The sequence below is a fragment of the Aythya ferina genome (assembly GCF_964211825.1).
Source record: "Aythya ferina genome assembly, chromosome: 7".
In the NCBI taxonomy this organism is placed as follows: Eukaryota; Metazoa; Chordata; class Aves; order Anseriformes; family Anatidae; genus Aythya; species Aythya ferina.
Window position 1 is genome coordinate 983,923 of NC_140302.1, and position 12,053 is coordinate 995,975.

Genomic DNA, 12,053 nt, shown 5'->3' on the forward strand with positions numbered 1-12,053 from the left:
AGCCTCTCTGGCAACCCGTGCCATCGCCCTGTCACCCACCCCGTACAGGTGCTTCCCGATGTTTAGGTGGAACCGCTCCTGTTCCAGCTTGTGCCTGTCGCCCTCCTGGCACAGGGCACCCCTGGAAAGAGCCTGGCTCTGTCCTCTTGGCACTCTCCCTTCGGGTGTTCATAGGCATTGGTGAGATCCTCTTGAGCCTCCTCTTCTCCAGGCTGAGCAGCCCCAGCTCTCAGCCTCTTCTCACGGGAGTGGGGCTCCTTGAGCAACCCGGTGGCCCTACACTGGATCTCTCCAGTACATCCACGTCTCTCTTGTACTGGGGGGCTCAGAACTCTTCCCGGTATTTACCAATATTTACAAGCTCATCTGAGAGTAAGGACTAAGAAAGTACGGGGAATGGTTTTATGTCTTGTGGTTCAAAGTGATCTCAGATTTAGGACAAGAAGAAATGCTGAAGTGATGTAAGGGCACTTTCACGACTGGTACTCAATGTTCAATGTGGCGTTCTGTGGGGAGCTAGAAGATTTCAGCCTCTCTTGCTCCCAGCCTGGCATTCTTCACACAAAAAATGAGGAAGGAAAAAGAGTCACGGACAATAAAATCAATCCGCTCTGAAAAGAGAACTAAAGCATTTCATGACAGTGTTCAATACTCGCATCAGCTTGGTGCATTCTCCTCAAAGACACGTACAGTAAAGATAGAATTTTTATGTGAAAGCTGACCGGTAGGGAAGAACTAAAAGGCCAAATTAATGATAAATATAACTCAAGAGCACGGTTGTTGGGGCATGCATGCAGAGGTATCATAAAGCCTACATTGTGCAGCCTCAAAATGTTCCAAGCATCCAGAAAAAGGGGACTGGCAAGATTTATCAGGAAGAAAAGAAAATCAAGAACGTGCCAAAGTGCTGTGTGAAGGCAGTAAGCCAGAGAGCATCAGAAAAGTGCCAAAATCAAAAGCTGTGGGGATGATACCAGGAGCTGAACAGTGCCACTCTTTAAAGAACCTGGGTATTTTCAATGTGATAGCACAAAAACAAACGACATCTCCCATGTGTTGAGCATGGCAGAGATACTTCACATTAACCCTAGTCCCACCAGTAGCACTGAAGACATCTGCTTCTGGAAGTATTTTAGCCTAACGTTTAAGAATGGGCCTTCAGGGACACCCCTTGATCCTCGGGGACGTGTTCAGAAGCCAAACAACATAACGGCAGAGAGTAAACAAGGAAGCAGAAAGTTACCTGTTTGGGTTTGATTTCAACAAGGACCTAAGAACCCCCAGCCACACTGCTGGTTCTGTCTACAAAACCAATGAAAGCACTGCATGAGCGTGGGCACCCTTCACCAGCCTTCCCCTCTCTCCTTCCCTCCTTGTCTAAATATTAGATTAAAAATTTTTTGAAAGATGTTGTAGACTTGACACCAAATGTTTCATGTGTCAGGAAAACAATGGTTAGGGATTTGGAGCTCTGCCCGGTATTAATAATGCAGTGAAGTACTGTGGTAGCATGAACTGCTAAAGGAATCACAGCTGCTGATCTTTACTGCTTGTTTAGATAAAAATTAGGTCTTAGTAAGTTCTTGATGTCAACTGGAGGCTTCAGGACAGCTCCTGAAATATGGATTTCACATGCCATATTAGTTTTGCGAGCATATGTTAAATAAACCTGTCACTCCCCTCTCCCCCCTCTCCAGTCTGTTCATCTATCCTTTATATGCTGAAACTTCTGTCTTGGCATTTTCTCCCCAGAGCTTCTGTTCCAGAAAGCTGAAACCACAACATGGAACAACAGTAATTAGAGCAGATGCCAAACCATTGTGGCAACAAAACCAGCACCCTGTGTATCAGAAATACTTCTCCTTTAGCGTCCATTGCATTTTATGAGTGTGGGGTTTTTGCTTGCTTAGTCTTCCAATATTTTTGTCCAGGGACAGGGCTCCTCAGAGCTCAGTCAGCTTTTCTGGTTCTTAAACAAATCACAGAAAGCTTTGAGACTAGATCCAGAACAACAAAGCATAAAGCCCAGGTGTGCACAAGATTTGGCTTTGCTGTTTGTTCCCCCTCGTGAAGCACCGCTCAGCTGAACTTCCAACAAAAGCATCCTCCAGCTCTCCATGCACAGCAGCACGTCAATCAGCAGCACTCTTTCTGCAGAGGCCACACACCACTCTTGCATCTTAATTTCTGCTATCCAAAACAGTCAAGAACATCATCCTGCTAATCAAGGGAAATTAAATAGCATGACACGGGGCTACTACCTCACTAAGTTCCCAACAGATAACGCTGTGAAGCATTTGCCAGGGTCAATTCCTGTACTGCAGCTTCCCACCTGTGCTCTGGACTACTGCAGTGGTCCAGTTCGCACCTTAAGAGAGGAGGAATTCCTCCCACACTTCTTAGATACACTCAGGCCTGAACCCGGGGACAGGGAGAACAGAAAAAAAGTGTTGAAGAAAAGTAGCTGGAATTTAGGGAGCAGAGAGGAGGGTAAGATGGCCTCATTTCTATCCTTCCACTTCTGTACCAATTATGAAAGGAACATCCCAAATAAAATCGAGTACAGCTAAGCCTTCCCTTCAGGAATAAGTGCCAGCTTTGTGTCACCACCAGACAGGACCAGCAACTCTCTGTTGACCCAACCCTGAGTCATTTTTCACTGGGTTTCAACTGACATTGACTTTACATCATATTCATCTGAACAAGCAAGCCCTGCCCTCTCAACTAATCCTCATAGCTATGGAGAAGGAAAATCACAGGAAGGAAGAGAGGATGAAAATCCTATGGCTAAAACCTGGCAAAGTTGCAATAGGGTAATATTAAGATTCTGATGGGGTACCTAGGCCATTTCCTTACCTTATGAAGGAGTTCAATGGTGTCTTTTAAGAGCAATAAATAAATGGGCTACTTGAAAGCATTCTCAAGATGGTATTGCTTTTCTTCTGCTAAGCCTGCTAATTATGGCATTTTTCCAATAATTAAGAATGTAAAGTCCTCACACCCAGCTTTGAATCAGTTCCCTGAGCTGCACAGGTTCCTCAGCGCTGCACTGCGATCAGACCAGCCTCCCGTAGCAGCGAGCGCACTCACAGAGGGCAGGCCTTCTGTGTCTCACCTGAAATTCCTCCCCCGACGATACGCCTTCAGGACTGACCAAGCCTTGGTCCCAGTTTCCTGCTAAAAGAAGCCTGACCTGGTCATTTCCATTTTTACAAGGACTTGTATTGCTGGTAGCAGGCAAAAGTGCAAGAACACAACGCTAGCTAGGTTCCCTGCTACCAGACCGCGTGGTCTCTCCCTGGGCTTTCATTTTATGAGTACCTGAAGCCATAAAGTCAGAAGTAGCATATCTAAAGAAGCTATACAAAGTAAACTAGTTTATCTGTGCTAATCCCTCATGAGAAAAACTGCCCCATACCACCACGTTACATATTTAAAACCACCTCTCCATGATAAATTTGCATCAGGTCTGGTACATTACATGTCATTAGTGAGAGTCTGTCAGCAAAACACAACAAACTGGTTTGCATTTTCTCGTCTATTCTTAGCCTTCTTGTTTATTTATTCTCACACGTACAACGATGTCTACAAATCTGAACCCTCTCTGTCAACCAGGCTTGTATCTACAGGATACATGCAACGCTGACTTCAGAGTGAATTTTTAATCATTTCTTTTTAAGGCTGAGAACAGAATGGATCAAACATTGAATATGTTGTAATCTTCTGAATTCTTTCTATAGTTTTTTTCTGACACTAAAGGGAAGAAATAAGATATTTCTCAGTTCTTAGTTTTTCATCTTCAGAAACATGAAATTCTCCTTGAGACAAGAGTTGTTTCACTACCATTCCTAAATATATATATATATATAAAACTAAAATCATTTTAGCTATTCTTTGTACGGGCTGCCACTGTAATTTCAAAAATGGGGGAAAGAGACAATCCAGTTTCTTCTGATTTAGTGCTATACTTCCTTCAGAACACATGGAGATGACCAGAAAAGGTATTCTAGATTCCTAGCCTTTTCTAGAAACTTTTAAATTCCAGGTATCAGGAAAAAGTCACCCTACTTTTCATCTGGTTGTGGACAATAATGCAGAACAAGCAAACACCCTCTGGCAATGTTTTTCTTTCTGGACTATGGCAATGCACGCAAGTAAGACAACATGAGCACCATATTTCCAAAACTTGCTGCTTTGGGGTACAACTTAGATCAGAAAAAAAAAGCACTAATTTCCTCTTCATCTCCTTACAAAGAGAACAACTCTCTGAAAGCACACACATACATGCTACATCAACCCATCAGGAATGTTGAAATAGGAAATAGGATATTACCTTGCTCATTTATTTTCTGTTTAATGTTAAGCGATGTGGACAGAAACTCATGCCGCAGTATAACTTGAAGTGTATACTTTCTGAAGTAAAGCAAAAAAAGTCTCGATGATTTTTAGGATAAGATTATTTCAGATTACTTCCCCACAGGTTACTCAAGATGCACTGTTTATATGAATCTAATTTTTATTGTCATTGTGTTTAATTTATTGGGCATTAAGTTCCTCATTAAATAAGTTATATTGAGTTTGAGGGGAGAAGAGGCTACATTTTCAGGGGCGGAGGGGGGGTGTTATTATTTTTTTAAAAATGGGTAAGATAAACATAGATTTTTTTTAGCTTCCTAGGTTTTCTGATCAATTATTTCATGTGTTGTTTTTTTTCCTCTCTTAAAAATACACAGAAATGCAGAATAATAAACCTACAGGGAATAATTGATTGAACTGACCAGCCACTGATGGTAAAAATGAGTCTAACAACAGGAAATCGCTGATTTTGAAAATGAGGTATTATGAAGTTAGTAATTATCATTTCAAGCAAAGGAAACAACAGTTTCATAGTGCCTTAGAACACAGAAATGAATGATTGGCATAATATTAATAAAGTTATTAAAACATTGCCACTTTTACTAAATGCCAGAGTGTAAATTCTGCCTTTGCTTCAGTCTGGAAATACTTTAGTGAAAGTCGAATACACGGAGAAAGGAGAAACCAAGGATTTCCTTGTGATCTTGAAAGAGGGAACCATCAGTCCGCATACGGAAGGAAACTCAGAGGTAAGGTGGAAAAGCCACTTTGGAGTTAAATGTCTAAAATGGAACGTGTTTCCCATATACTTTTTAAAGATTTGCCAGAAAAGTGAGTGAAGAGAGACTTCAGAATTGTGCTCTTCTGTGCAATACAAGTTCAGAAAACATGAAGAAAACACAAGTTCAGAAATACGAAGACACTGACTCAGGACTGGAGCTAGGAGAGGCAAATAAACAGTGCGACAAGACTAACGGTGCTGTCCATGCAGATTCAGCTATTCACATTCTTTGATGCTGGAACTAATTTTGCCAGCAGCCCGTGATGGAAAGCAACTAGGAAAAGTGCTATTTAACCAGGGGGACTGGAGCTCAGAGAGGTCAGGATTAGGAGAACTCTACAAAGTGACTCCCTGATTCTCCTGCTCTGCACCCACCAGCACCGACAGCACAGCTCAAGGAATCATCTGGGGATAATGGCTATGAAAGACGGGAACTACAAACTTCCAGCGCTAAAGCAAGCAGTGGATTGGTGTGCTCTGTGCAATCCCTACCCGCAGCCACACATCTCGTCAGTGCCCAGTGTCTCGTGGGGAAACTGATGGCCCCAGGTGAGGACCGAACTCATTCAGGGCCTGTCACTCGGTGCTGCTTGCGGAGGGTAACACATTTCTTGGCGGAGCGTCTCTCATCACTTGGGAGAGTTACAGAAGTCAAAATAAACACTACAGAAATTCCTAGGACTGGAACCGAGGGAAAACATGGAATCATGTTTTTATAATTGTTTGGGAGTAAAGATCCTATCCTACAATCAACAATTTCCACAGCATTCGGCAGTAAACAAGTCTGTAATGTGAAGAAGCCAGCCCACGGTGGGACGCTGAGTCAGGTATTCCACACACAAGCTTTTTCCCATCGAGCTGGCTTCTAAACAAAGCATCTGGGAGAGAATTGTTGTTTCAAAGACTGTGAAAGAAAAGAAAGCAGTATGTTTTTTTTTATTGCCAATGTGTGAAGGAAACAGATCTCAAGCTCCTCTTCTGTTCTGATAAAATACTACTATTCTGTGGTATGAAATGATACACATATATCGCCCCAGCCTTGAATTTTGAGGGATTTGATGACAGTATTGATAAGCATTGATAAGACTCACATTTTCCCACATGTGGTTGACAAGTTAACTCCAAAAACACCCTCCCTCCAGTATCCATTATTATTCAAAGAAATAAGCTGACAGCCTTGCAAAATGGTCACGATTTTAGCTATGCCAAAAGGAGCCTGAAATACAAGCAACGTCACCTAGGGATATGTCTGGTAAAACATTTCAATACTTTTCTGAAACTGTTCCTACGGGCAGGACATCTGTAGAGCTGCCACTGAAGTTAAAGCCATCATCATCCTGGAAAAGACAATGTGGGGAATTGAGCAGATGGAAATCTACCTGTACTCATCTGGACCTATCTGCCTGCAGATTAATGCCATCTTTGAAACAAGAAGCTGTCTCTCCCCTCAGACCATACAACTACATTCATGGCCCTCCTGGCACTGTAAGGGAAGAAAATTCATGGATGGAAACCCAGGACAAAATAAACCAAGAATGTAATCAGGATGTTTGAGGAGGGAATTTTATGACTGTTCTGCTTATCTATCTGAATCCATTAAAAATAATAACAATAAAAAAAGAAGCCTTGAAACAAAAGTAATGGTATGGGCTAAAATTTCTTTATAATAAAGAGGCAGAGGATGCAAGAAAATGTAAGATTGCTGCTGCCTTAGTCATTTATTTAAGATCGCATTTTGACCCTGCATTAGCAGGGTCAGCGTGGCATAGCAAAAGGAACCAATTAAATTAAATATTACTCATCCGTACTTCTTTCAGTTTTACACGTTGGAAGTTTCATAAAGTTTGCACATTCCCTCATACAAATATATAGGAAAAGGTCCTAGAGATCCTGGCCTACTGGCCACATCCTACCAAAACCAATTACTTTGCCTTATCTTTCTTAGCTCCTTTGCAAAACAGAGTATCTTTAGGGATGGGAAACGGAAAGCCTGGTATTCCAAGTCTGTAACAAATCTTGTAAGTTGTAAGGATTTCTACGGAACCAGGATTGATTTCTGCTGTTGTTGTTGATTCAAAACAACAACAAATTTAACAAGCAGATTGTCAGATGCAATTGCTTCAAGAAAAGCAGCAGCAATTAGGATATCTTCTGTGTGGGTTAACTCCCTGACCTCTCCAAGCAGCAGAAGGAAAAGGAGTGGCCTGGGTGTTACTGACAACTTCAGGCCATCAGCTTGCAGTCATGCACATCCCTTCACCAGCTCCACGAGAACAGTTTCTTTATTCTGTGTGTTGAACGACTTGGGAGGATGGCTAGAATTTATTTTTAACAGATGCTTGTGAGTGATTGCGATGGGACTTTGTACAGCAGAAGTTTACACACTGACTGGCACGAGGGATTCTGTGTCTCTCTCATTTAAAAGACAGTTTAACAGCACGTGGTTCTAGAAGATTCCATGTCTAGGTCCCTCAATGAAAGCTTTACCAAGCCTCCCTTTGGCTGAAGTTGAGCCTTGCCTAAACTTCCATGCTTCAAACAGAAGGCATCTTTGTAAAAGGAGCACATTGAAGTTGGTCAGTGAACCTCCCCGAAATGCCTGGCTCAAAAAGGCACACTCACTACTCAGCTCCCAGAAAACTGAGAGTGTAGCAATAAATATGCATTCTCCTCCCTGATCACAAATGACCTGTCAATGGAAAGGCAGCCAAAGGACTTGGCTCACTTCAGGAAGGTCATCTAGGCTAACCACTGGCACAGGGCAGGGCGAGTATCTTGGTGTCTTGGCCTTCTCAGGAGTCCAGAGGAGATCAGATCCTCTTTGTATTTTTGGTTAGCACCTAGAAAAACAGATCCCATTCTTCTGAGAGCTCTGCCTGGGGACAGGAAGCAATTGGTGTGTTGTGCAAGCTATTAGACACTGGCATTGCACTCTAGTCCTCAAGGTGCTACATTCCCTGAGTAGTTTGTTGAGAAACACCAGGGCAAAGAACTTAACGAGCGTCAAAAAAGCCTATAAAAGCTATACACAAAGTACTCGTGGATATCAAGAAAGAGACAAGAGAGACAGAAAACAGTGAGAAGTGCAGACAAGAAAGGCCCTGCCAGAATTATAATATTTCAATGGAGAATTATAAAAAGAAAAGAAAAAAGAAAACCCACTTGATTGATACAGATAATATCTATGTTTTTACTTAGGTGACATAGTACCAGAAATGAAGCAAACTTTTCCAGTAAACCTTCTTCAGCTGTGGAGTACTCGTAAGGTCCAGCATTTAGAAAGGAGGTATTTTGAAACATCAGATTACTCCAGAAACTTTAGCCTTATCTAAATTAGTTCTGCCCACACTCCCAGCCAGTAAATTTCCCCATGAGTTTGCATATTGATTTTTCCCATCTTTTATTTATTTCAGACTCCTCAGGGGTGAAGAGAAAAAGTCTATTAAGCAGCTAACAGGAAGTTTGGGTTCTGAAGGGTTTTTTTTGCTGTTAAATGTCTCTCTGGCTGGATCACTTTACAAATGTAAATTAAAAGGTTTAAAATGTAGTGACCTGGTGTAGAATTCTAATTTGGCTCAGACAACACATTTTCTCATTCAGAACACAATATATTGTCTTGCTATTCTGACACCCTGCTGATCTGGATCAAGACTCATTAGCCCTGAGCTCTCCTCTGCTACGCAGAAAAAGGATTTTCTAAAGGATTTTTATGCTATTTTTCTAGCCCATCCATTTTGCTTCTCCTTTTCTGAAACAAATGGTGCAATATAACATACACTTATCAGTCCCATGGACCTCAGCAGGCAAGGATGAAAGCAATGGTCAACAGCAGTAACTCGAGAGATTTACAGACAGGTAATTGAATAGTCTGTGAACACTTCATTTCCCCCCAGTTGTCCCTCTGGTTTAAAACATCCTTTGGATAGATTTACGCTCCTGTAGCACTCACTGGCCAGGGCAGCCAACCCTTAATGCCACTACAAAACAGCACCACCTCTCAGCGCTCCTCAGATGGTAACAAATGGTTTAACCCTGAGCATTTGATCTCCCACAAAGGTGCAACTCTTCCAAGAGATCAACAGGGTTGTATAATGAAATGAGTACCTAGACAGCACTCAGCTGGTCATTTATTAACTGATTTATAGCACTTTGTGATCAAGCTTAATTACTATTTATCTCTGATGAAGCTCTTGCTGTACAAAAAGGGCTACAGAATTTGCTGTTTGGTGGAGACCCAGCTCCCCTGAACCTGCTTTGGAGAGGCTGGCAGACCCGAACCTGCCCAAAAGGGGAAGGTAGGCAATTCTTAGCCAGCAGCTGATGTGTGCTGGGCAAACCTCTGCTTAGAAGCAAAATCAATGTAAAGAGAGCTAGGAAAGAACAGGACCACTCCCTCTGGTTCCCAAGACAATGCAAAAACTCCTAGCTTAGCCATATACGCTATGCTGTTGTGGTCCTGTTTCTAATCCTAGCATGGGTCTGTGTCCATTGCTGAGACAAAGCATCTTTAGCAGAGATGTGTAAAAAAAAAAAAAAAGCAATTTTAGCAGTTCTTAAATAAATAATTAAATAGATGCCCATGCCTACCTGGGGATAGACTCCTTTCTGAAACAGCAAAACTGCTGGAGGTATTGTTTGAAAAACCTCTGTCTCCCCCTGAATCTCACACACTGGCAGGCCTATGGTACACGTGCAGTTTCTGCCTAACCTGCTCACCACTAATGGTTTATCCAAAATACAGCAAACAATCTGTTTTGAGGATTCCCTCACACGGTGGTACACAAAGATGGGATATATTCAGACAAACATATTGGTATAGAGAGCTGTATTCAATTTAACCCACTGTTCTTCTGCTAAGGTACTAAGACAAATTGCATGGTTTTGTTTTCTCATCCTCAATAAACATTTTAAACGGCAATGCATTTTTATGACTCTGCAAATGGCTGCTATGGCGTTAACTGTGCGTGTTCTTGGGGAGGCAGACAAGAAGTTCCTCCAGTTCCCTTCTTTCACCCTGTGTGCAAAAATTGTGAGAAACTGGAATAACTTTATAACCTGTAGGTGTCTTGCCAGAAGCATGGAAAGTTTCCTGAAAGTGACTTTATGTTTTATCTCTGATTGCCAGTCTGTGGCTAACAAGCTCTGCTGCAGCTTTAATTCATTGACCTGATAAGGCTCATTGGTTGTCACACAGCTCTGAAGTGCTGCTTCACGGCGTTTTCTGGGCAGAGATTTAATTTTAGACAGGACAGGATCAAGGGTCAAGAAACTTAGGTCAAAGCATTTAAAACAGTGAATAACAAAATACATGTAAGAGCAGTCACATTTCACACCTGCCCTGAATTGCACTACTGGCTACGACAGAAAAATAGTCCTGCAAGAACTCCCTGTTGTATTAGGCAATGGTATCACACATGCCTTTTAGGCTGCCTGAACTATCTAGCAGCAGGCTGACTGTTTTGGGTTTTGTTCCCACAGCTCCAGCAGGAAAGCTGTTCCAGCATCCTTCAGCACTGAGGGTTGAGACTTCACTGTGCTTTGAGGCAACAGCTCTTACTTCAAACTAGAGCAGGCTGCAGACGTACACCCAGCCTCCTGAGATGCTGCAGCAGACGTGCTGTAACCCAGACACATCTGAGCTCGTACGCCAACTTCAGAGTTTGCAGGACTGTGTTACTGCAGTAATTCCCTGGGCAGCCTTGCCTTCACACTGCTGGATTGTCCCAGGTTCACTTCTGCCCTGGATGTGTCTCCACCTCATCACCTCTCCTGGCTTCATTCCTGGGTTCAGTGACAAATTCTCCCTCCCGGAAAACTGGCAATGTTTTAATTCGGGGCTGTGACTAACATCTGCAGCCCCCTCCTCTTTCACTGACAAGCTTCTGGCTGCTGTTTTGCCACAGTGGTGCCCAGATCGACGTGATGAAGTAATTACCACTTTATCCCGACTTGCTCCGATGCAGCCTAATTTCCTGGTCAGGTTCTTCTGCATTACCGCAACTCTTAAATCCTGATTTCTATTTCAGTGATTTCATAACCCTTTCGAACACACAGCCCTTTGCCTCCAAGGCTTTTTCTGTTGTTCCTAAAATAAATTCTAGATGGCTTTATACCTGTAACTTAAGGACACTGCTAGTATTTAAATCCTTAAGAGTAGCTGATATTTTTCCAAAGCCGTTTTGAATTTGAGAGCCTTAATACAAGGGGTTCTTCCCTACGTCTTTCAATCATTCCTCCGTTCCTTAACAGTGATAGCCCACAGCCCCACCTACTTAACTCTGTAATAATGCAGACATCACAAGGAGTCCTCACATGTCCTTCTTAAACCTAATATTTTGTTGTTTTTACCCCACAGCTAAGGGAGGCACTTGGCTGTGTCTGGCACAGCACCCCCACGCAGACAGGTGCTCCTGCAACAGCCAATTCTCCATTTGGCTTCCTGAAAGTTTCTCCACCATTTCCATGCTGCCAGCACAGCTCATCTCCCCTCCCTGCCACCCTGTTATCTCCTCAGTCTTCTCTCACCCCAGCCAGGTTTTCCCCCTCCCACAGAGGCTCCTCCCTGCTTCTCCCAATGATTCAAAAATTCAGCAGTGCTCTGCCACTATTTCAAATGCCCCTTCTCTCTAATACAGTAGACTTAATTAGTTAGGACAACTTAGGTTTATTCATTCATAACAAAATGCATTTGGAGCAGTAATAGTTGAACCACATTTTGCGTTATTCCTGTGACTCACCTTGAACACACTTCACAGCCACTGATGTTACTTGTGGCTGCACCGTATCACACCTGCACACTCCTCAAAGTGGCATAAAGGTTAAGAAGACCAGGTTTTGTTTTTGACTTGCCTTGTAGCTTCAAGAACATTTAATAAAATCACCCAAAACAAACTACTGTGTGAAACTTTTTTTCTCT

The 12,053-nt window shown here is 42.6% G+C and overlaps 1 protein-coding gene across 10 annotated transcripts in view; it reads right to left on the reverse strand.

Moving 5' to 3' along the window:
- LOC311439579 (uncharacterized protein) overlaps positions 1-12,053 on the reverse strand; it is a 377,995-nt gene that overhangs the window by 231,384 nt on the left and 134,558 nt on the right. The gene's annotated exons all lie outside the window — the stretch shown is intronic.